At 42.5% G+C, this 21,853-nt stretch overlaps 1 protein-coding gene and 1 long non-coding RNA gene across 13 annotated transcripts in view; both read right to left on the bottom strand.

Annotated features, from left to right (window-relative positions):
* GOLM1 (golgi membrane protein 1) overlaps positions 1–3,790 on the bottom strand; it is a 37,188-nt gene extending 33,398 nt beyond the window's left edge. For 2 of the 12 annotated variants that reach the window (XM_064438130.1, XM_064438129.1), the window contains exon 1: positions 3,556–3,790. The gene's annotated coding sequence lies outside the window, so the exon portion shown is untranslated. The other 10 variants (XM_064438124.1, XM_064438119.1, XM_064438128.1 and 7 more) reach the window with 8 other exon arrangements.
* A 7,887-nt stretch (positions 3,791–11,677) lies between these two features.
* On the bottom strand, positions 11,678–17,057 carry LOC135310439 (uncharacterized). The gene is made up of 3 exons (XR_010370497.1): positions 16,912–17,057; positions 16,134–16,447; positions 11,678–11,858 (listed from the first exon to the last, which is right to left on the bottom strand). It is a non-coding gene; the product is annotated as an uncharacterized LOC135310439 (long non-coding RNA).
* Positions 17,058–21,853: the final 4,796 nt, after the last annotated feature.

The following is a 21,853-nucleotide window of genomic DNA, read 5'->3' on the forward strand; positions in this document are numbered from 1 at the left end:
TACGGAAGGCCAACTCTCTCTGCTCACAAGGTCTAGCTTTGTGTATTTGCACGAGACCTGCAGAGCAGGAAGAACCAGAACAGACAAAGAATTCAAGAAAAGCAGCACCCAGCCGGGGAAAAGCAGAAGGGGCCCCTCATGCTCTGCCTGCCTACCTGCCCACCAACCACCACCTCCTCGGCCACCCAGCCACCGCATGGTACAATGCCAGCGTAAGCCAGAGCAGGACATGAAGACCACATGCAGCTGGAGCAGCCACCGAAAAGTGAAGGCACATTTTACTTCGAGGTCTGTGCCTTTGGAAAGCCACTTTGGAAAGGCAGGGCCATAACCAGAGACAAAAAGGAGGAAAAAAACCAACAAACACCCGAGGGCTATTGGACAGCGTCGAGAAGACACACAACTCCATCCCAGCCAACAGGGAACCGCTCAGCCCAGGATGGGGAAACCTCCTCCCATCAAGGGATGCCCACAGATAGACAGGGGTGCTATCCCAACTTTTGCAGACTCCTCCCCAGTTTCTCAGTGAGAATCTGGAAGAAATTGCCTGTTTCTTCAGATATTGCCATGAAATTCCTATGACTGACTGCTTGAATAAAATCATACCGCCTTAACCAAGCAGGCTAATCAAAACCTCTTTCTTAACAACAGTTAGTTAGTTATACCCAGACATGACCACATCAGACTAAAAGGTACTAGAAACTAGGTTTTATTGAAAAGAATTAAAAAAAAAAAACCTGTAAGAAAGTAACTCTTTAAAAAGTAGATCAGATAGTGAACACTTGTGCACCCAGTCATCCAAAAAAGGTGATGGTTTGGGGGCAGATAGAAATGCAGAGGTGGCAAAAATGAGTAAAAACCTTTCCTTTTTAGTTTTATGTATGATTAACATACAGTAGTGATCATCTTTGAAAGATATGTCCGATTGCTGCTTCTCACTCAGGCTGCATGTCACCCCAAAGTACCACCATTCAGAGTCGCGTGGTGAGAACCAGTTACAGCCAGCAGCAATCTTTATGCTTTCAAGCCTGCACAGACTGCTTACAGGGGTCAGAAACTGGGTCTAATACACTGCCACAAAACACGGCACACAGATTCCTTTCCACCCTCTGCAGCAGCACTGTTTAGGGGTGTTTTTTTCAAGTTTGCAAGTCAAAGGAGGTCAAACAAATGGTTTTTTCAACAGTGATTTACAGTTTGCACAACGAACTGAAGCCTGCTCACCACAAACTTTCTAAATACCTTTCACAGGAATCCACAAACTGCAGGCTGAAAGAAAAAAAAAAGAAAGCAACAAAAAACTTCTGAAACATTCAGCAACAGCCACTTTTCAAACTCCTGTACTTTGGACTGGCTCGCTTTCGAAGTGGCAACCACCCAAAAAACCAATAAAATTCAAACACTGATCCTGCAGAATGACACTGAGTCACTATTTGCCCAAATTATCAAGTTACACTTTCCAGAGGAACTGGAAGGGGAGAAGCATTTATGGCACAACACGATCAGCAGCTGCACTCTCATCCTTCTCAGCAATAACCACCACTTGATACACAATTCAGATCTTATGTCTTCCTTTTCTTACGCATTTTAAACTACAAGTAAGACATCAGAAGTGTATGAAAATACTGAAAAAGCGCTATCTGTTCAGGGGGAGGATGACTGTTACCACTCATCCACTAACTACTTTTCAAATCAGGAAGTATGTCTTCTTTCAAATTACTACTTTACAAGAAGCTAATGAACCAGTCACCCTGGTGATTAGTTATTTTTAATTTAATTAAAATTGTTCAATTTTAATTAACTTTAATGTATAACTATTCTATATATTATCATATTGCGTTATATAATATATTACTATATAATGGTATACATTAAATAAAAATTTTAATTAACCACATTAATGGTTTTTAATGTAATTAGAATTAAATTAAAAATAAATCAAATGAATCAGCCTTTTTTTTTTATTAAAGAGAAATCCCACACAGGTGTGTAGCTAAAAAGATGCCAGAGGTTAAAGTGGTTAGGTAACCAAAGGTAACTTGACAAAATCTTCTAAAACACTTGCACAAAGTCTCCAGACACGCTGTCTACATGTACTCTCAGACAATACTACTATCACCCAAAAATACTGTGTATGAAAACAAAATTAAACAAGCAGACTTATACAACAGAAGGATCTCAACAGCTAAGTCAGACTGCTGGTTTCTTTTTAGGAAAACAGTTTGTTGTGGTATTTTCCCACTCAGCACGAACTATCGTGTTAGGATCACAGTTACTAGGACAGCCACTTGATCTTAAAATGAGACATTAGGAGATGGAGTACTGTAAGTTTAGAGATGTGGTAAGAAACACTCCACACTGCGGCCGCGCCCCCACCCCTGTAACACTACACGCATGGTTTAAAATGTTGCGGATAGCTCTCTATGAGCAAAGCGCTGCCAAGGCGTAAGACGAATGGCCATTCAAAAAGACTCAAACCAAGAGCAAGGTTAATTAAAAACCTGATCAGCTACTCCCATCTTCAAGTTGACAAGGAAATCCAATAAAGCAAAGCATGGGAAACCTCCGGGCTGCTGCAGGATATAAACCCAGTATTTACTGCATGCCCAACAGCGGAAGCAAAATTCCTGAGGAGGCAGGGGAGACGCTTTGCCAAGGAGAGGCGGGAAAGCCTCTGGAGGCATGAGCTTGCAGAAAGCCATCAGCCGCCCCAGCGAGGGTAAGGGGGCAAGAGAGCCCTGGGCAGCTCTGCCCGCGGGGAGGGAAAGCGGGGAGCCGGAGCCGGCCGAAGCAGGGCTCGCTCGGAAGGCGGGGGAGAGCGAGCAGTTTCAGGGCACAGGCCTGCTTGGCAGGGACCCCGACAGACCACCTGGTCCGACCTTTCCCAGGAAGGGGAGCCTGGAGGAGCTACCTCATACCCTGCCTTCTTGTAGCCCTCTCTGATTTCTAGTATCATCATGATTTCATGATGCCACCATTCACGCCTCCGCTGTGAATGCCCACAGTTGGTTAGGGCTCAACACGCTTCTCTCTCTGCAGAAGCCCCAAAGAGGGAAGACTGACTGAATAAAAAAGAAAAAGCAATATAACAAAACGCTGTTAGTGGCAGGTATGCACGCAAGCCAAGCCCACGCGAGCCGCCCCGGGACCTCCGCCGGCACCCACCTGCGGGGAGTGGGAAGTTCCCGGGGGACGGAGCCCGGTCCGGGGGCGGCCGCCCCTTCCCGCCGCCTCCGCCGGCCTCACCGCCGCCCCCCCCGCCGAGACCCGCAGCTGCAGCTCCCCGCCACACATACCCACACACCCCGCCGGAGACGACGCTCGCCTCCCCCGCCCCGCCGCCGACCACCGGCTGCCGGGGACGGCCGAGCGGAGCCCGGCGGGGAAGAGCCAGCCAGGCGGCGGCAGGCCGCGGCCCGGGGTCCCTCACGCCGCGCCACGCCGCCCACCCGCGCCGGCCGCCTGCCTGCCTGCCTGCCTCCCTCAGCCGCCGTGTGGGGGAGCGGGAGTGCCGGCAGGCCCGGCCCCGCCAGCACCGGGGATGGGGCCGCTCACCTCACCGCGCCGCGCCGCGCCGCTGGCGGCGACCCCGCCGAGCAGGAAGGCGGCGGCCGGTGCTGCGGGCAGGGGAGGGACGGGAGGGACGGTGAGGGAGGGCAGGCCGGGCAGGAAGCGCGGGGCGCGGAGGAAGTCTGGCGGCGGCAGGGGCAGCCAGCGCGCCCGGGCAGCCGCCGCCGGCCCGGCCCCGCCCCGCCCCGCCTCGCCCCCCGCCCCCGCCGGGGCTCGGGTGGGGGGACCGGCGGCGGCGGCCCCGCTGGGGCAGTGCCCGGGCCCTGCGGCAACGCGCCGGGCAGCAGCAGCTCCTCGCCTCCCTTCCCCTCCGGCCCGCCTTTCCCGTCCCGGTAGCTCAGGCGGAGCGCTTAACCAGCGCCTTAGCTGAGCTTCCTGCGTCCAGTCGTGACTCGAGGCAGGCGCTTGAGTTCCTGGAAAGCGACCGTGTGGGAAAAGCTGAATGTCTGACATCGAGTGAAATAAAACTCAGGGTGGCTGTTTAAATATTTATTTTTGACAGCCAAGTGGATGAAGCAGGTATTTTCTTCGTTCAAAACTTTCACAGAAAAAAAAAAACCACCACAAAAACACAAACCAAAACGTTGGGCAACGTGTTTCTTCCGTGGTTATTAACGCAGCGGGACACTTGCCACCATCTAGACCTGCATGTTGTTTCTGCGTGTTAGCTTTTGGAAGCGGAAGGCAAACAATCGGAGTGAAAGCAGAGTATAAAAATTGGCGCGACAGCAGTTGGAGGCTATGCAAAACTCAAAAAAATGTATCAATCTTTGGCAGAAGTTACCATTTCGAGATTAACTCCTTTAATCGCGTGGTAGATTTAACAAAAAATTGGAGATTCTGACTGAACAAAGAGCACAAACGCAACAAAAATTATCTTCTGCGCATCAAAAGATAACGCCGAAAATGAACCTCTCTTCCAGTCCTTGAAGACCATTTAAAAATTGATCAGTGTAAGTCCTGCATTTGAGATTTTTCATGGGAGAGAAAAGATTTAAAAAAAAAAAAATACGTACAATAGATTTGTCTAGCTCAGAAGTTTTTCGTACAAGTTCATAGCCGTGTTGGGTCACATGCCTCTAGGCAGGGATGTGATCTTGTATATGTTTGATTTCCCCAATGTGAGGTTTTTTCCCTTCTTTTTCAGTTTTTAAGGAAAAGTGGACCTTTCTTTAGCAGCCCCGATCAGCCAAAGTCTAGAGTTATAATTTGACTAAGAACAGGGTTTCACAAGTTTAGGGAGCTGAACTGCTTGTTGAGATTAATAAAAACACAATGAGACTCAGAAAACAGCTCATTTGTCTCTGTCAGTAAGAGAAGAAGACATTAAAATTAAACACTAATAAAATATTCACTAGGAATAACTGTGCAAGCAGAAAAAAAAAATGAGGGCTGTCTGCAGCTGGGGCCACTGATTGATTAATTTCGCCCTGCTTCCTTCCAGGCAGCTATAAATCCTGGAGACATAACCCCATTATTTTCCCTGTCTCATGAGATTGTCGTGAGGAGAGGCAGTTCTGCCCAGAAGATCGGGGGGGGGGGGGTGGTGGTGGTGGTGGTGGTATAAAAAATCATTTAGATACAGAAATTACTAACAAGTCTCCAAACCTTATTGACTCTAAAGCCTATCTTTATTAGGGGAAGTGAAGGTTTTATTCAGTCCAGCACTGTCCACAGTATGGATCCAATGAGAAGAAATTAACTTAACTGAGTTTAAAAAAATGCAGCACCATGCAGTTTGCAAAAAGTGATTCAAAGAACCATTTAAACACATTGATGGTGACAGAACTAGTTCAAAATGTTTATCAGCAGTCATTGCTTACCAGTGTTTCAGAAAATATCAACAACTGGTGCTAGCAGACAGGAAGTTGTGAAAAGCTCAGATGCTGCAGAGCAATAGTTCTTAAGTAAAAAACGCAACTGCTCTATTTAATATTCATAGCCACCATTTCCTTCCCTATTAATTAGTACTTTTCAACTATAACTACAACCAATCTTTGACAAAAATTAGGAGAACGTGCAACATTAATAAAAATGTATCTTTACTTAAAAATTAACAGCCATCTATTTTAACAGAGAACTAACAAAAACACAAGCTTTGTCTTTAAACGTAAACGTAGTTAAAGCAAAGAATTATTGGGAGAAAACCACTCATTTTGGTTCAGAAGAAAATATAGATGGCATATACCAGCCACACCACTCAGCATGGTTTCCTGTTAGCTACGTATTCGCAGTCCTACAATGGTCTTTCCGAACTATATTCTAACACTGCTTTGGAGCCAATAGGAGCGCACATCTATGCTAAACTGCAGGAAGGTTTAGGATGTTGGCAAGATCTCTTGGGACTGGTACTAGATGCAATAGACTTGATAAGGGGTTGCTTATATGGGCTTCGTAAGCCAGCGTGACCCTCAGCCCTGGACAGAGCTGCTCTCGAGAAGGAAGCCAGATTGGTACTTGAAAGCACTGCATACTAGAACTGAGTGTTAATGACTTACTGCTGCCAAAATACTGTGTCTGAAGAGTGTGGTCTAGAAGTAAAGTGATTTGCAGAAGGCTGCTGGAGGTGGATCGCCTGCATAATTTGTATCTGTTCCAGAGGCATTTGTGAAAAGCAAAACTAGTGTAAACTAAAGTAAGAAAATTAGACATGCTTTCAGAAAGAGAGATTAAAAGCACCCAAATCTGTATAATAATGGTTATTTATCATTAGACTAATGGGAAACACAGCAGTAGATATGTGACCATTGACATAGACATGTATATAGCTGGCATAGCACTGAAACCAGGATGCATTCATCTGCAAAAATTGAAAGTCAGCAAATTAGCCAATGGTAAAGTATCACAGTTTAGCCCCAGTCAGCAGCCAAGCACCACCCAGCCCTTGCTCACTCCCCCTCGGGGACGGGGAGAGAATTGGAAGGGTAAAAGTAAGGAAACTCTTGGGTTGAGATAAAGACAGTTTAATGGGTACAGCAAAAGCTGTGCGTGCAAGCAAAGCAAAACAAGGAATTCATTCACCACTTCCCTTGGGCTGGCAGGTGTTCAGCCGTCTCCAGGAAAGCAGGGCTCCATCACGCCTAACAGTTACTTGGGAAGACAAACACCATCACTCCGAAGGTCCTTCCCTTCCTTCTTCTTCCCCCAGCTTTATATGCCAAGCGTCACGTCATATGGTGTGGGATATCCCCCCGGTCAGTTTGGGTCAGCTGTCGCGTCTGTGTCCCCTTCCAGTTTCTTGTGCACCCGGCAGAGCGTGGGGAGCTGAAAAAGTCCTTGACTGGTGTAAGCGCTGCTCAGCAACAACTAAAACGTCTCCACATTATCAGGTCTGTTTTTAGCACAAATCCAAAACATCACCCCATACTAGCTACTATGAAGAAAATTAACTCTACCCCAGCTGAAACCAGGGTTTTTTATCTACATCAAAAAGATTAAAACTGATGATGGTCCACATTTTTTTAAGATTGAGAGTTATCCCATGAAAGATAACAGTATTCAGCAGATCCCTTTAATATACGAGTTTTGTCATGTTGCTAGGACTCTGCACAGAAACTTCATTATAAGCAGTAGGTTTTGATAGATGTTGAAATGTCCCTAAAAAGAAAACACCTGAGGTACAAGGTACTTTGCAGTTCATGCTATGGAACTAGTAAATCCGCTTTTCCTTGAACTGCTGAATAAATAAATCAGGAGAGTTAATCCGTGTGAAAGATTGTTCTGGAGTGTGGGTGTACTATGTTTCCAGGGCATGACTGACATGTAATTGCTTGCTATGTACAATCTACAGTTTTTAGATATTACCAGCCCAGTGTTACGTGTCTGTGCTTTATGTGGCGTTTCTGGTATCTCTGTGAATGAACAAAACTAATGCTAAATCTCCCCCAATACCTCTTCCTCTCTTCTATTTTAGAAAATATCTTCTAATTTTGCATTGTGCTCTTTTGATTAACCAAAGTACAAGGATGCTCATTATTTACCTTTCTAACACATGGGGAAAAGCTATACCTTTCTAAGTGCCATGTTTTGACTATTAAGAAGGGATAGGTCAAGCCCTGCCAAATAAGCCCCACTTCATTAGTTCAGGCCCTTCTAAAAGTTTGATAGTTAATTAAGAGGTATTACCTCAATGGCTTGGACAGAGAGTACATCTCAAATGCAAAAAGTGTTTTGTCTTCCACGATTCCATGCAATCTTTTCTGTTACATGAATTCCTGGGTGCCTGTGAAATGGATTGTAACAGTAATCGTAAGATCTGTTGGTCACACAAGCAGTTGGTCTCTTCTTTGATCTGCACTGCTTAAACATGTCTCAGAGATGTGGATGTAGCCTTTACTTCAAATTCCATAGTTTTTTGCATACTTGTGAAGAAGTGCAGTTTTAAAGGTCACGCTGCCTTGCAGTCAGAAGAGAAAAATAAATATCTTACTACTCCTTGCAGAACTAGCAGTTTAATAATCTTGATCTTGAGGAGTTCACTCGCAAACTGACCTTCTCTAAGGTTGTTTGTACGCACATAACAAATGCACAGGTAATGCATAACTGCTGTAACCAGATTTCCCCATGTACACTAGAGCATTCGTATTTGAATACATATATTCCCACAGACTGTTAGATGTAAGATCCACCTCTCCAATATTACAGGAACGCTGCCTCTTTATCTTTAAAAGATATTAAAGGTTTTGTTCTGGCTGCACTGGTCAGAGAAGAAAGCATTGGTCTAGCAGAGAGAGAACAGAGTTTAAGACATTTGAATCAAATCCCGTCCCTGCCATTGGTTTCCGTGCAGCCCCAGGCAAGTAATTTAAAATCTTAGGTTTGAAAAGTAGTATCTGTCTCATAGCCAGGGAAATTATATAGAGCTGGTATTGAGTGAGTTTTGGCAATCACTTTTCACAGTTTTAGATATATATATATATATATATAAAAAAATATATATAAATATAGTCATATATATATGACTAGTACCCCTGGATATTTTAAAAATTAAATTAAAAATCAAATACCATATTAACCAATTCCCTTACTACCATGTAGTTTATGTGTATCCTACCTTTTAAACTTCCTTGAACTGGTAGTCTTTCATGGTTGTGCTGGAACAACAGGACTGACAAGGGTTTGTTTCTAATGTAAGCTTTCACAGCGCTAGTAGTTGAAACTTTGTGTTCTTTCTTCTCATTGTGAAAACACAATACATGCATATAAAAAGTCAGGCACAAGAGGTAATGAGAAAAGACAGAGTGTCACAGTTACAGTGATTTCTAAATGCTGAAGAACTGTAAGTATGACTCAACTTCTGGCCCAGATGAAACAAGATTTAGGGCATTATTTTGAACTCACCTTTTTGATCACACAGGGTAGCATCGTAACAATAGACTTGTTCTGACTGGCCAGGTTGAATGCATCTTATGCACAGCCCTCCTCCTGCCCCTCTCCCCATCCCTTTCCCCCCCTAAAGAAAAAAAAACAGAGAAAAAGGATTATGTTACAGAGGAAGCAAATGCAAAAGCAGTTCTATTGAAGTAGATCCTCATCTTTAGACCCTACACTCATGCTGAAATGTAACCAAAACTATGATGTTAGCTGCACTTACCTTTCCTTCAGTAAAATCTTGCCCCTCCCAAAGCCAGAAATATGTAGTCACTCACTTGTTAAATGCCAAGATTTTATCTTGTGTCTTTTCTAGAAGTCAGAACGTATTTTCAGGTTCAATGGGAAAAAGACCCTAAAAGACCAAGCACAAAAACCAATGCTTCACTGTGTTAAAGATGCTGATTATGCTTTTTTTTTTTTTGACAGGAACAGACTTGTTGCTGTGCTCTTCACTTCTTCCTCTCCAAAGCAAATTGAGAAAGAGGGATTTTACATCAACAAAACAAACTACACGCGTATATATCTTACCTGAAAGTTTACTACCACCTAGTAGTAACTGAAACAGATGTAACTTCTTCAGACTTCCTTATCAGTCCTACATCCCACACTCTATTCTGTTTGATCCTCAAGGATCTTTTGGGTCTTTTATGGTTTTTAGCTTTCCTATCACATGACAGAAAAGGAGCAACTCTTAAAAGTTTGCAGAGAAATAGATTACTTTGAATGATTTTTAAAAAAATTTCCTGACATGCTGGTTCTGCTAAATGATAAGCTAAAACAATCCAATTCTCATTACCCTTTCACTAAAAAAATAATCAAACCAGAAAAACCCAAAACATCATTCTCCTTCCTCAAAGCTACTAAAACCTTTCTTGTAGAACAAGAGTGTCAAAACCAGTTATGAGATCACCCTCTGGACACTCATAGCCAAAGTAATATCAGAAGATCATTGTCAGCCAGCAGAGGCACAAAAATTCAAAACTAAACTACTCAAGAAAGGCATTAGCCATGTACTGATGAGGGTAAGGTCAAGTGCTTTACTATACTATTACTCCTAAAGATCCTGAGCAACAGGAGTCTAGCTCCCCACAGCATCCAATGAAGGTAAAGGTTTAAACATTCCCTTTTTTCCATATGCCATTAACTTAAATTGCCAGACATCTCTTTCTACTCTTGACAAGTCTCACCCATACAATGTCATGCATTGTAGAGTTTGAGGATCCTACCTGTGAAGGCATGATTCTCTTGAACATCTGATCTAACCTGAAAAAAAAGTTTTATAGTCTAAGCATGCAAAAGGTTTATAAAAGTACAAAAAGAAAATAACATGAAAGCACCACTGGGTCTCTGTTTTTTTATTAATTTCATTAGGTCAGAGGGCTGGGGTGCTGAAGGCAGCTGCTGGGAGATGGGTGATCTCCTCTGCCTCCTGTCTCTTGCTCTCAAGAGAGGGCACCTTACATCCACGTTATGTGCTTCAGAGCTGCTGAGCACATTACAGGATATGAAAGACCACATTTGCAACACATTTGTCAATAGCAGGCAGAAAGTAATATGAACTGTATCTTTTCTTCTGCATGATACGTGTGCATGTATTTTTTGTAAGTGCATACTGACTTAGGTGCATGTTCAGGGTCTGAACTTTTGTCAAAAAAGCTATGGGCTGTCCAGTTACTGGATGTCACTCTGTGGTCTGCATTTTACAGGATGTTCACTTAATGATGTCATTTGGCCTTGAAAATATATATCCAATGACTCTTCAACTAAAATGAATGCAGAGTGAAACAATGAATAAAAACTAACCCTTTCACAAACCAATAAATCTACTTATTAGTGTATGAAATTTACTTATGAAGTGAGAATTTTCTAGTATATATACTGCAAAAATTGACATTCCTGTTCACTACTTAGGTCAAGCAGCACGCCTAGTGTTATGCATGTTTTAATTCTTTTACTCTTTGAAACTGGATTTACGTATAATGCCTTGTATTGAGCTGGAGTTCAGCTGCTAATTGGAAATGGGAGTAATTATGTGCTTTTATAGGGGTTAGTATTATATTAGTATTAGTTATTTTCAGCTTCCATTTTAAAAGAAATCCTTCTGAGAGCTTCATCTGGATTCCAACTCATCTGTGTGTTTGGAGAGATAGAAACCTTCTATTTAGGTAATCACTTTCTCATGTTAAATCAACACAAGACATTCACAAACAAAACAAGCAATAAAAAGGAAGCAGAAAACAGTTCATTTGCCTCTACAATGGTCCTCAGAAGAACTGTCGGCTGAAATCTGTCCGCAGTCTTGCAATACTGAGCACAGACATGTTATCACAGATTAATGATAAGGGGTTTCTTTGCCTTTCCCAGCTTTTGTATGTTCCCTCTGAGTAACACTGGATGCTGGCCCTGGGCATAGCTTCTGTAAATGGCAGCATCGTTCTGGCTTCTTCAGCTCTGTGGAGTTTGCCTCAAGGTGTCAGCTCTCTTGTTTAATTGCACAGCCTCATTTAGAGAAAATGCACAGTATGCTCTGATATGAAAACATACAGCTTCATGGGAAATCCAGGCTAACTGTAAGAATTACAGTCAGGCAGCCTGGTCTTGCTAGAACAAAATCAGCACATACTTACCATCTGAAAAGGCAGTAAAATGCCACCTTAGCAAAAAAACATGTTGGCCTGGAGAGCTGGATATCTCTGCCAGGGATCCTTACCAGAGTATCTGTCAGCTTCACTGCATGACTTCTTTCTCTTCTGTGTCTTTGGTGTGTTGACACTCTCCCACTCTGGGAAATAGGTTGTGCATTCACAGGCTCTCTCTGAAGGCTACTATCCAGTATGGGTTGCTGCCATTTTCTCAGGAAAAGTAGCCAGTGCAGGCAATGGCTGTATTCACTCAAGGTGGTTCAGCTTGGATACCTATGCACCAAGAATTAGGTCATTTTTTTCTCTTCCAAAACAATATATAAAAGACTGAGTCCCTTATTTTCAATCTTTTTACCCTCCATATGTGTAAACCAGTAAGAGGAATGCAACACATTCTTTTCTATGGATGCTATACTGATGGACAGATTTCTGTGATACCACTTGCATATGCAACAAAGGATGCCAGAATTGCAAGCATTTGCTGCAACCTTGTGCATATGTATACAGTCACATGCACAGGGCACAGGCTGAACCTTTTTTTCCTGGAACATGGGCTGCCATTTGCAAAATTAGGCCTATTTGACTGAAATTCAGAAAGTGCAATTTCTAGCCTGACCTCTACTGTGCACAGTTAAAGTACAAGTCCATCTTCTCTATTCCTCGATAAGTCAGAACAATAATGCTTTTTCCACCTAATGAGGGCACTAAGAGGCTTAATTTGTTAGGACAGCACATGGCTAGTCCAATATAAATACACAAAACAGGGTAAAGGTTACAAAAGCTTTCTCCAGATCTTGAATGTCCACCCAGGAAACAACGTGGTCGGTTGTTATTTTCTAGAAAAACTGTCAGTGACACAAAGCTGCAATTCTGCAGGGAAGGGCAGTGGTAACTAACCTGGTAACTAAGTACAGTTTTGGCTAACTTGCCTCACTTCAGCTTATAGGAAGCTAGAACATACAAGGATCATTTTATCACTTCTTTGTGCCAGGGTTCGCACTAGGTAGTGGAATATGGTGATGTCTGATGTAGTGTCCATGTAATTACCTGACAGCTGAAGTATTTAGCTCTGATGGTGCATCTTGGTACAGGGATCTGGTCTCTATAAGCACCAGCTGATTTACACCTCTCTCCATGAATTCTGCATGACCTTTTACACAATACATGTACTGCATATGCAGGTGTAGGGCAAAAAGGGAAACAGTGATAGAGTTCATGTGAGAACTGCTAGAAGTGCTACGGAAATGCAGATGGAAAACTGAGCAATATCCAGAAAGTCTATCTATAAATGCAGGAGTAGTAGGAAGACAAAAGAAAACGTATTTTCTGTTGAATTTACAGAGGTTCAAAGCACAAGTTTCATACAGTGGCATTTGTTTATGTGAAGGCAATGCTGTGTTTTTCTGGAGCTGGTGCATGTGAGGCACAAGTGCCTCTGTGTGAACCTGATTTACCATCTCATAGGTCACAACAGGGAGCTAATCGAGAATCACAGCCTTACCAGTGATTTAGCCCTGAGACAAAGCAAAGCATTTCTACTAGGGCTGCTAGCTAATTGTCCACACTTGGGCTGAGGCTGCTGCCAATGTTAACTCACTGGCTACATGAGTCAGATCTCCTTTTTCCCTCAGCAGTTCAAAGATGGTATGTCATTGAAATTGAGCAAATGGCGTTTCTACACTCCCAACATAGCAGCAGGAGTAAGAATGCATCAACTTTGGCATGTGTCATGCCAACAGCATTTCCGGCTTTTGCACTGTAAAAATACGGGTACCAGAGCAAAGTTTGAAGGTTCAGATTAGACACTGCCTCTGTGACAATCTGCTGCTTCTGCAAACCTGCAAGAATTGATATTGCCCAACAGGCACATTTAAAAAAAAAATCCATCGATTTTGCATCACTGTTGTTTGAAAGGACAGAAATAATTAGCAGATAAAAATGCAGTGTATGGAGATAGCCACCAGATGGAAGCAACCACATAGTATGGATATCTGTTGAATTTTCTCAGTTATACTGGAATTCTTGAAACCGTGAGCACTCATGCATATGTTTGTACATGAGAGCTCGACAGGCTGATCTGTAAAAATTCTACATAAATTGTGAACAACTGCTCAAACTCTCCTACATCAGAAAACGGCAGTGAGAAACATCCTCCACCGTCACTTTGCTCCGTTTAGCAGAACACATCCTTTATGTTCCTTCTGACAAACAGGTGGGACAAAATTAGGATGTTCACAAAAGTCAGCAATATTGTTGACAGTAGTCTTCAGGCAAATGATTGTTGCATTTTCAAATTTGATTCTCAATCTAAAGTCAAGAAGCCTCTGATTGCTACTAAACTTTTGCCTGATAGCTTCTGCAAAAAGGTTGGAAAAGTGAATAGTGTGCAGTGGAAGAACCTTTTTGAGGATATTCATCCAGTACTCTATGCTAATACCATGTGCTCACCAAAGCAATAGTGAGACCCTGGCCTATAGACTGTTCTAGGCAAGCACAAAAATCTGCCCTGTCCCATAGAAAAGTAAATACAGAACTCCTAATCAAATACTGTCATTTGCTCTGTTTCTGCTGACCCTGGTTTGCACAGCTACAGGGACTGCATCAGGCTTCTACAGTCACAGTCTCCCCAGACATCAGAACAAGGTAACATTTAGGAAACAAGGCTTTTCAAAACTAAGTTTGTGTATAAGAGAGAGTGCATCAGGGCCTCGGGGGGCTTGCTCCACCCTTTGTTTCTGGGCAAAGTGCAAAACCTTACATCTGTGTGGATTATCACCATCAGGTGGCAAAAAAAAACAACCCAAAAAGTCTTGGCAGCACTCGAACCCTATGACATCACGGCTGTAAGAATTAGTTATTTTGTTACTAGAGCTTACTGGCTTAAAAGTTAAGACGTTGACAGGAAAGGTGCTAGATTTTGCAGAGTCCGCAAAGTCTCTGCCAGCTCTGCACAAAGGATGGCAATGCCACTTTGCTTGCCAAGTGACCCATCCCTCTAAGAGATTGTCATTTTGCATCAGAACCATGAGATATCGTTTTGAATCCTTTGCATTTAAAGTATGAAGAAACAACAGTTTCTGTTTCTATATTTAGGGGTAAATTGCTGTAAATTGGCTGTCTCCAAATTCTTTTTGATCCCCATGCTCTTTTGGGTCTCATTTCTACTTATTCCCTTGACACTGCAGTGGCAGCTGGTATAGCTGTTGTGGAAATATATATCCTCCATGGCAAGATCCTGTCAGAGCCTCCACATTAAATAATGGTCTGTCTGGACTGCTTTGTTGTTTTCTGAACAATGATCAAAGTGGTGGAAGTTGGAGATATATAGACTTTATTATAGATAATCCATTTTTCCTGCTTTTGCCACCCTCTTTGCCCTGACAGAAGTTAAGGCATATCTGCACCTGTCTTCTCTTCACCAGTGGCTACAGTTCCCATTGAGATGAGGTATTGTTTAATATTACGTTCCATCTTTCCCCTAGAAGATTAGATTATTTCCTGGGGACTCCTGATACAAACAGTAGCGGTGGTGGAAAGTATAATGCTAGCAGTGCTAATCCTATCATTGAATTTGTATGGGAAACAGCCGGCAAAAGACTATTTGGAGCAGCAGTGATGCATGATGATCATGCATGGCACAGAGGTGTGATCCTGCTGCTCTATCTTGGAAGAGGAAGCAGCGCAGCAGTTGAAACACAGCTATGTGTAGGGGATCTGCTACCTTTTCCCTGCTTCTGGCATGCTAAGGCTAACTCCTGATGTCAGTTCACGCTCCTTCTTCTTTGCACCGTCATGGAGACTGCCTTAGGTCCAACAAACTGCACATAAGCACCTTTCATGAGCTAGCTGCCCTGCAGCACAGGAAAGCACAGCCAGCACAAAATAGTCCAGGAGCTCATCAGATCGGCATGCCATCTACTGAACTACCCTGAATAGTTCTTTGTGGCCACCCCTTTTAGAAGCGCAGTCAGAGCTGGCCCTGATCCAACATCCATAGCCTTTATAGACTTGAAAGCTCTAAAAATAATGCATGTGAAATAATATACTCAAAGCAAGACTGTGACAGCCCACTGGAGCATGGCTCAGCACAGACTGTCTCCCTTGGTGCCTGAGAAGTAGTGAGTGGCGACTAATTGCATTGATCAATTCTCTTCCCCGTTTGTATGAACATGATTTTTAAGAATCTGGGATCAGCTGCAAGTACAAGCAATTACAGGCTTGAGAACCTTTTTGCAAGCTATTGCTGCCAACAGACTTGTGCCTGCCCCAGAACACTCCAGGATGTAGGGAGAGGACAAACATGTTCTCACTTTTTTTTTTTTTGCAATGGCTGCTCAGCAGTGCCCCATGGGCATGATCTGTGGGCTGCTCAGCTGTTGGACATGAACTGTGTGCCACTCACCCTGCTAATATTATTCTCCTATCTCACAAAAAAGGAACTTTTCAAAATCTTCCCTTATCACAAAACAACCTCAGGAGGAAAACAAACAAACAAACAAACAAACAAACAAAAAACACAAACCCCAAACATTAACAGGGGGTTCCTACCTCGACCCATAATACTTTCTTATGTCTGCTTTCCGAGTGATTGCCATTTCAGGTGGGAAAGAGGATCCAGGCTGTCTTTAGGTGTCTCCATTCAAATTTAATCATCCCCCTTCTTTATACAGAAGGCAACTCCATGAAGCAGTTGGAAGAAGAGCCTAGTAGCTGTTCTTTTGTGAATCTCAGTGTATCTGTTGTGATTTGTGCTACATCTCCAACTCTTGCCACGCTTCGGCTCTAGCATTTTTTTTCAGAAATCTGAAGCCTCTTACTCTTTTCTCTGCAGTCCTCAAGAAACCAGAGGCAGGGCCTTGCACCTGCATTATACAGAATTTATAACTGTTAGTTGTGACAGTCATTTATATGTAGCCCTGTTCATGCTACTCAGGCAAGGCACAGGGACTTCTGCAATCAAGAGAAGCATAATTTATATCTGTTTTGGGGCAGCGCATAATTAACAAGGCATAATAAAAAAGACTAAAGTCGACAGGTTATTAATATTATTTCCAGCTGTGATACTTTGTCTGTGTGACCTTGGGAAAGCAGACTCTATATTTAAGTTTTCATGCCTGTGTTTGTTCCTTATAGCATCTCTAATGTTTTTCATTAGCTGGTGGGGTCAGTAGTTGTCGAGTGTGTGTATGTGCACCATGCATATAACACAACAGAAATGTTAAGCTACAATGTCATACAAAACAAAATGAGTACATTAACAAGCTAAAACTTAGAAGACAGGAATATTTACTTGTACACTGGGAAAACAACAAAAAAAGGATATTACCTTGTAAAAGTTTTTGGAACTTTCTCATACACTGCCCTGTTCATGCTCACAGCTTGAGTCGCCAAGTGCCTATTTCTGAGAGCCTGGGGACAGGCAGTGAAATCCGCACTGAGATTTCTAAGCGGGCACATGAATGCAGGAGAACACTGTCACTGTCACTGTCAAGCATGACACAAAAATCAAACAATCACTCAACCTAACAATGGAAACTTGTTACATGTTAGAACTAATTGCTTGTTAGATATTATAGCGAATCCGTACCAGGCAAATAGTTACTCCGTTGCATAACAGAGGGAAACTTCTGCTGTGTCTTACTCTTAAAACATAATGACAAAGCAAGATTTCAGTGAGGATTATAAAGTTCTGGTGGGTATGGTCCTCTTCTTTCCCGCATAATATCCCTCGTTCTTTTTGGTTTACATATAATTCACAAAAGAACCTCATCTTCTGTTCCTTCTATGGTGTAATTTTATGGTGGAGCTGTGCTTCACATGTGGGAAAGAACAGCCCACCGTGACACAGCCATCCCTAAATGCGCAAGCAATCACAGAGCAAAGAAAACTGGTGTTGCCGCATTGTTAGATCAGGGACAGAGGCAGCCTTAAAAGTACAAAAAACCCACCCCTTTTTGTTGTATATGTTCTATTTGTTGCATGAGAACCCACACTGTGTTTGTAAGCCTGAAATGTCAGAGAGCTGAAGAAAACTTGACTAGAGCAACTTGATGGGAAAGAGGAAAGAAAGGGGAGAGGTTTAAGATCAGCTTTAACGATGTAACTTCTAGTCATCTTGCTGCATAGCAGAATTCAAAAACCCATGTTAGACAGTGTGCTTCCCCTGGAGCACGCAAGCAGAGTGCGGTGAGCCAGCTCCAGTACCCTGCGTGGAATAAAGCACTTGGGAATTAAACATCCAACATCACAACTGTTACTGAAAGTTAGACTCTCACATCTTTTAATAAAGGTAACTACAGATGAGGGGTAATAGCTCAAATTACTCCTCAAAAGGTGAGGCAGATACTGGAAGCTTGGAGTAATAGACTGTGCTTCTCCTACATAGCTTTCATTTACTCATTTTCAGCAATGATGTTAGAATAATTTGTATTAAGTTCTGCACTGTAAAAATTCCTACATTGATAAAAATATTGACACAAAACACAGATTAGAGTGCCTTCCTCCTCATTTGCTTTCCCTCCATGGACCTCTTCAAAGACTCTTAAGCAATTTTACTTGTTTTAGCTTGTCTGTGAATTTTAAGCATTGTAAGGAAAGCCTAAGCTGACCTCCTGGACATTATGCAATCTTTGTTTTATACTATGAAATCTGTCTTTCCTGCAGATTACAAACAGTGAATGAAATGATAGTGCTACAGCTGAAATACAAGTTTACTTTTGTTTTATAGGCACTTGTTCTAAGATCTATACAAGATCTAAGATCTATATATTGTGTTACATATACTACTCCAGCAGGATGAATTCGTCTAAATAGAAGTAAGGTTTACATTTCTAGTGTGTTTCTATGTGCAGAAGCAATCAGAGGTATAAAGCCTGCCTGATCATTCTGTAGATCACTTTGAGAGGGAGGACACTGTCCAGTGTGACACCACCGTCAAGCTGTGATGCAAGAGTCTCCAGGAGCTAAGGCACAGCCTTGCCTTTGGGCAGCATTAAAACACCTCCCTTTTTTAAAAGGAATAATTTCTTTAGCAAATTTATAGTATCTCCCTTCAGCTAGAACCCTTTTGCACACTGTTTTTCCGAGGCAGTGCTGTGTACCAGCAGTACATCTCTGGGGAATCAAGCTACATGTCCTTTCAAACTAAAATCCTAAAGCAGGGACAGCTATTATCAGAAAATAGCCAGGACACTCACTGAATAGCTATCTTTCTTATGTCAGAAGAAATCCATTTCACACTTTATGGTCCTAATCCAAAGTTCACTGAAGCCTAGGACTTTTCATTAATTTTGATGTGTTTCAGATCAGATAATAAAAAAAAAAACAGCCCACAAAGTAGTACTTCACCTAGCTGCTAGCCTCTGAGTGGGGATACAGTTAAAGCTGAGAAAAGTAGAACTCAGCTGAGGTTTTGACTAAGCTTTTTCCCACACCCCTTATACATTTGAGAAAAATACTTTTAGAGCTTTAGAGTAAATCTGAAGTTTTTACATAGCTCTCACCCAGTGGGATTTCTGAGAGAATGACTAGTGGTGGGTAGCCAAGGCAGCTTCGACACACTTTCCTCAGGTATCTTTGTAAACACCATCTGGTGCAGCAGGACTGCACCTATGCTTGGTATCTCATCCTTGAAGAAATTATTGTTTTCATTTGCTGTGTTTAACACTCACATGTGCCTCCAGGGAATAACTTATTTGCATGGTGAAGACAGAAGAAGCACAGTTACCAGGCAACTACCAGTAGTGGAGACCTCCGAGTAGCTTGCAAAGAATGGTTGTGGCTGTTCTGGGCACCTGGAAAGAAGGGAGTCTTTTTCGAGAGGCAAGACCACTGGACTAACTGATTAGCAATGACAACCAGGCAAGCCAAAGATGTAGCTAACACCTGGAGACGGGGTTGTGGGTCTGGCAGAGAGATCTCCTTTGTAATCAGGATGGAGGAAATCCTGAAATAAAAGAGGAGAGCCTGATGGGTCAAAGGAAAATGGAAGAGGAGGGAGGAATATAACGGGAAAATTTACCCCTGAAACAAACGAAACTGAAAGAGGGGCTGTTCCCTGGGAACCCTTTGCTTCCCTTTGGAAGCAAAGACTGCTTCATGACTGACAAGAGTAGACTCTGAGAGAAAAGGTGATTAAAAAAACCAAGGCTTTGTTTGGAAAGAGGGTAGAAGACAATGGAGAAATATCTAGAGAGACATGGATATGCAAAAATAAGGAGAGAGAGAAATAAAAGGATGAGGGAGGAGGAAGGACAGACTTGAGTTCCTTAGTCTGGGCAGGGCACAACCTGGTTAGGTTGGCAGGCTGATTAACCTAGAACATGGCTACTCTCAGGATCACATCTCACCCCGGGATATCTCAGGCAGCAGTTAACTGAGCCAATCTCTCCAGACTGGGAATTACATTGAACAGAAAAAGACATACTACTTTTCATATAAACAGCAATTTACTGTGTTCCTGCAGAGAAAAAGAAATACACATAGTTTGATTGCCTGAAGGCTTATGTTTCCCTCCAGTCACTCCACATCTGAGGAACAGTGAGACATTTGGGAGAAAGAGTCATTTTGTTCTGATGTGTTTGTACAGCATGAGGAGGTCATGCTCCAGGCTCAATTTCAGGCTACTACTACCGTATGAAGAATAATATAAAATAATGATAACTTTTTATTTGCCTACAGCACTTACAGTTTTATTTGCTTTCTCTGCTGAGCTGCAGTCATTCCCATTTAAATTCACGATGCAGAACAGGGTATGCAGGATAAACACAGAGAGTTATTGAATCCTTAAAAATCAAAGGGAGTACATAGTATGCTTCCTGAGTTGTTCCCTGTAGTATCTTGAAAGGTCTGTAATTTGCTTCTCTCAAAAAATTTTGGAACAGCTCTTTCTTCTTCACAGTGCCTTTATACAATTTCCATTGCAGTTCCCTCAGATTGTGGAAGAACATATATGATACTTCTGACACTGGCAAAAAAGTATGTATTATGCTAACACACATGTAACACAATTTTTTCTCTAAAATAAGTAGAGGCACACTGTAACAAGGCAGAACACTGACCTCTGCATCCTGTAATTTAAACTGATGTTCAGGACCCAACTCTTGCAAAAACCACACTGATAAAAGCTGACATTGTTTGTCATTGTTGGTTTCTAGAAAAAAATAATATAGTCCTAGTTCTGCTTCCACTGAGACAAGTAAAGAGACTTTTACTGATTACAAAGTCAAGAGGAAAAATAATCCACATGATGTCATCACTGTTTGGCACTCATATTGCCAGTCTCTGTCACTACGCTAAAAAATGACTAGATGTCAACACTTAACAGCTGCACACTCTCACAGATGTGGGTTGCTGGCAGATCAGAGGACAGGTTTGTGCTGATGCTGCCTATGCTGTGTCTGCTATTTGAAGGAAAAACAGACCTTATTTCAGCTTCTTTAATTCTGTCCCCATGTTAAAGACTGCTTGGTCATTTAGGCATGGATTTTGGCATCTGAGGAACATCTTGGCAGAGACAGTATGAGAACCAGTTGAAACTAGCTGCCTAAACAGCCATCAGCTTCTTGAGGGCCATAAGGAAGTGGATGCTATGGCAGTCTTCACGTGCAGACTCACCTGACCAAAAGTGGTCTCCACCAAGTCGTTCCCTGGAGATTTGAGGTTTTATCTGAGAATCCAGAAGCTATAAAAATTGGTTTAATTTTTTACCAGTTATGCAGGAAGGCCACTCAGAGCCATTAACTGGTGTTTTTCTTAGACATGCATGTGCACACGCACACAAACACACACAGAGAGTAATATATGAAAATAGATATGAAGCCCTGAAGTACTTTGAAGTCATGAAGATGGAGAGGAGTGGAGAAATATGGAAAGGGTTGCTTTGGCACAGATTCTCCTCTCTGTTGTTCAAGTGGGATCAAAGATGCTGTGCTGTGGTAGCCTCTCCACACAGAAAGGTTACAGTGTGCGCAAGCCATTAGCTGTAGCAGATCCATTAAAAACCCTGTTAATACACTTCAGAGCAGATGTAGAGTTAAAAAAACAAGGTGTCATTCATTTGAGAATCCAGTACTTTGCTCAAATGAGGAGAAAACTGTTTACATTAATCCAACTCCCACTGAAATCCAAGCCAGATTTCCCACTGAATTCAGTGTCAGGAACAACTAACAAGGTTGTAAGAATTAACTACCTCTGTGCATGAGGGCCAAATGTAACACACCATGGATCTGAGAGAGTTCCCAAATGCCTGTCACGATTTTGTGTATGTT

This window comes from Phalacrocorax carbo, chromosome Z (genome assembly GCF_963921805.1).
Source record: "Phalacrocorax carbo chromosome Z, bPhaCar2.1, whole genome shotgun sequence".
Lineage (NCBI taxonomy): Eukaryota > Metazoa > Chordata > Aves > Suliformes > Phalacrocoracidae > Phalacrocorax > Phalacrocorax carbo.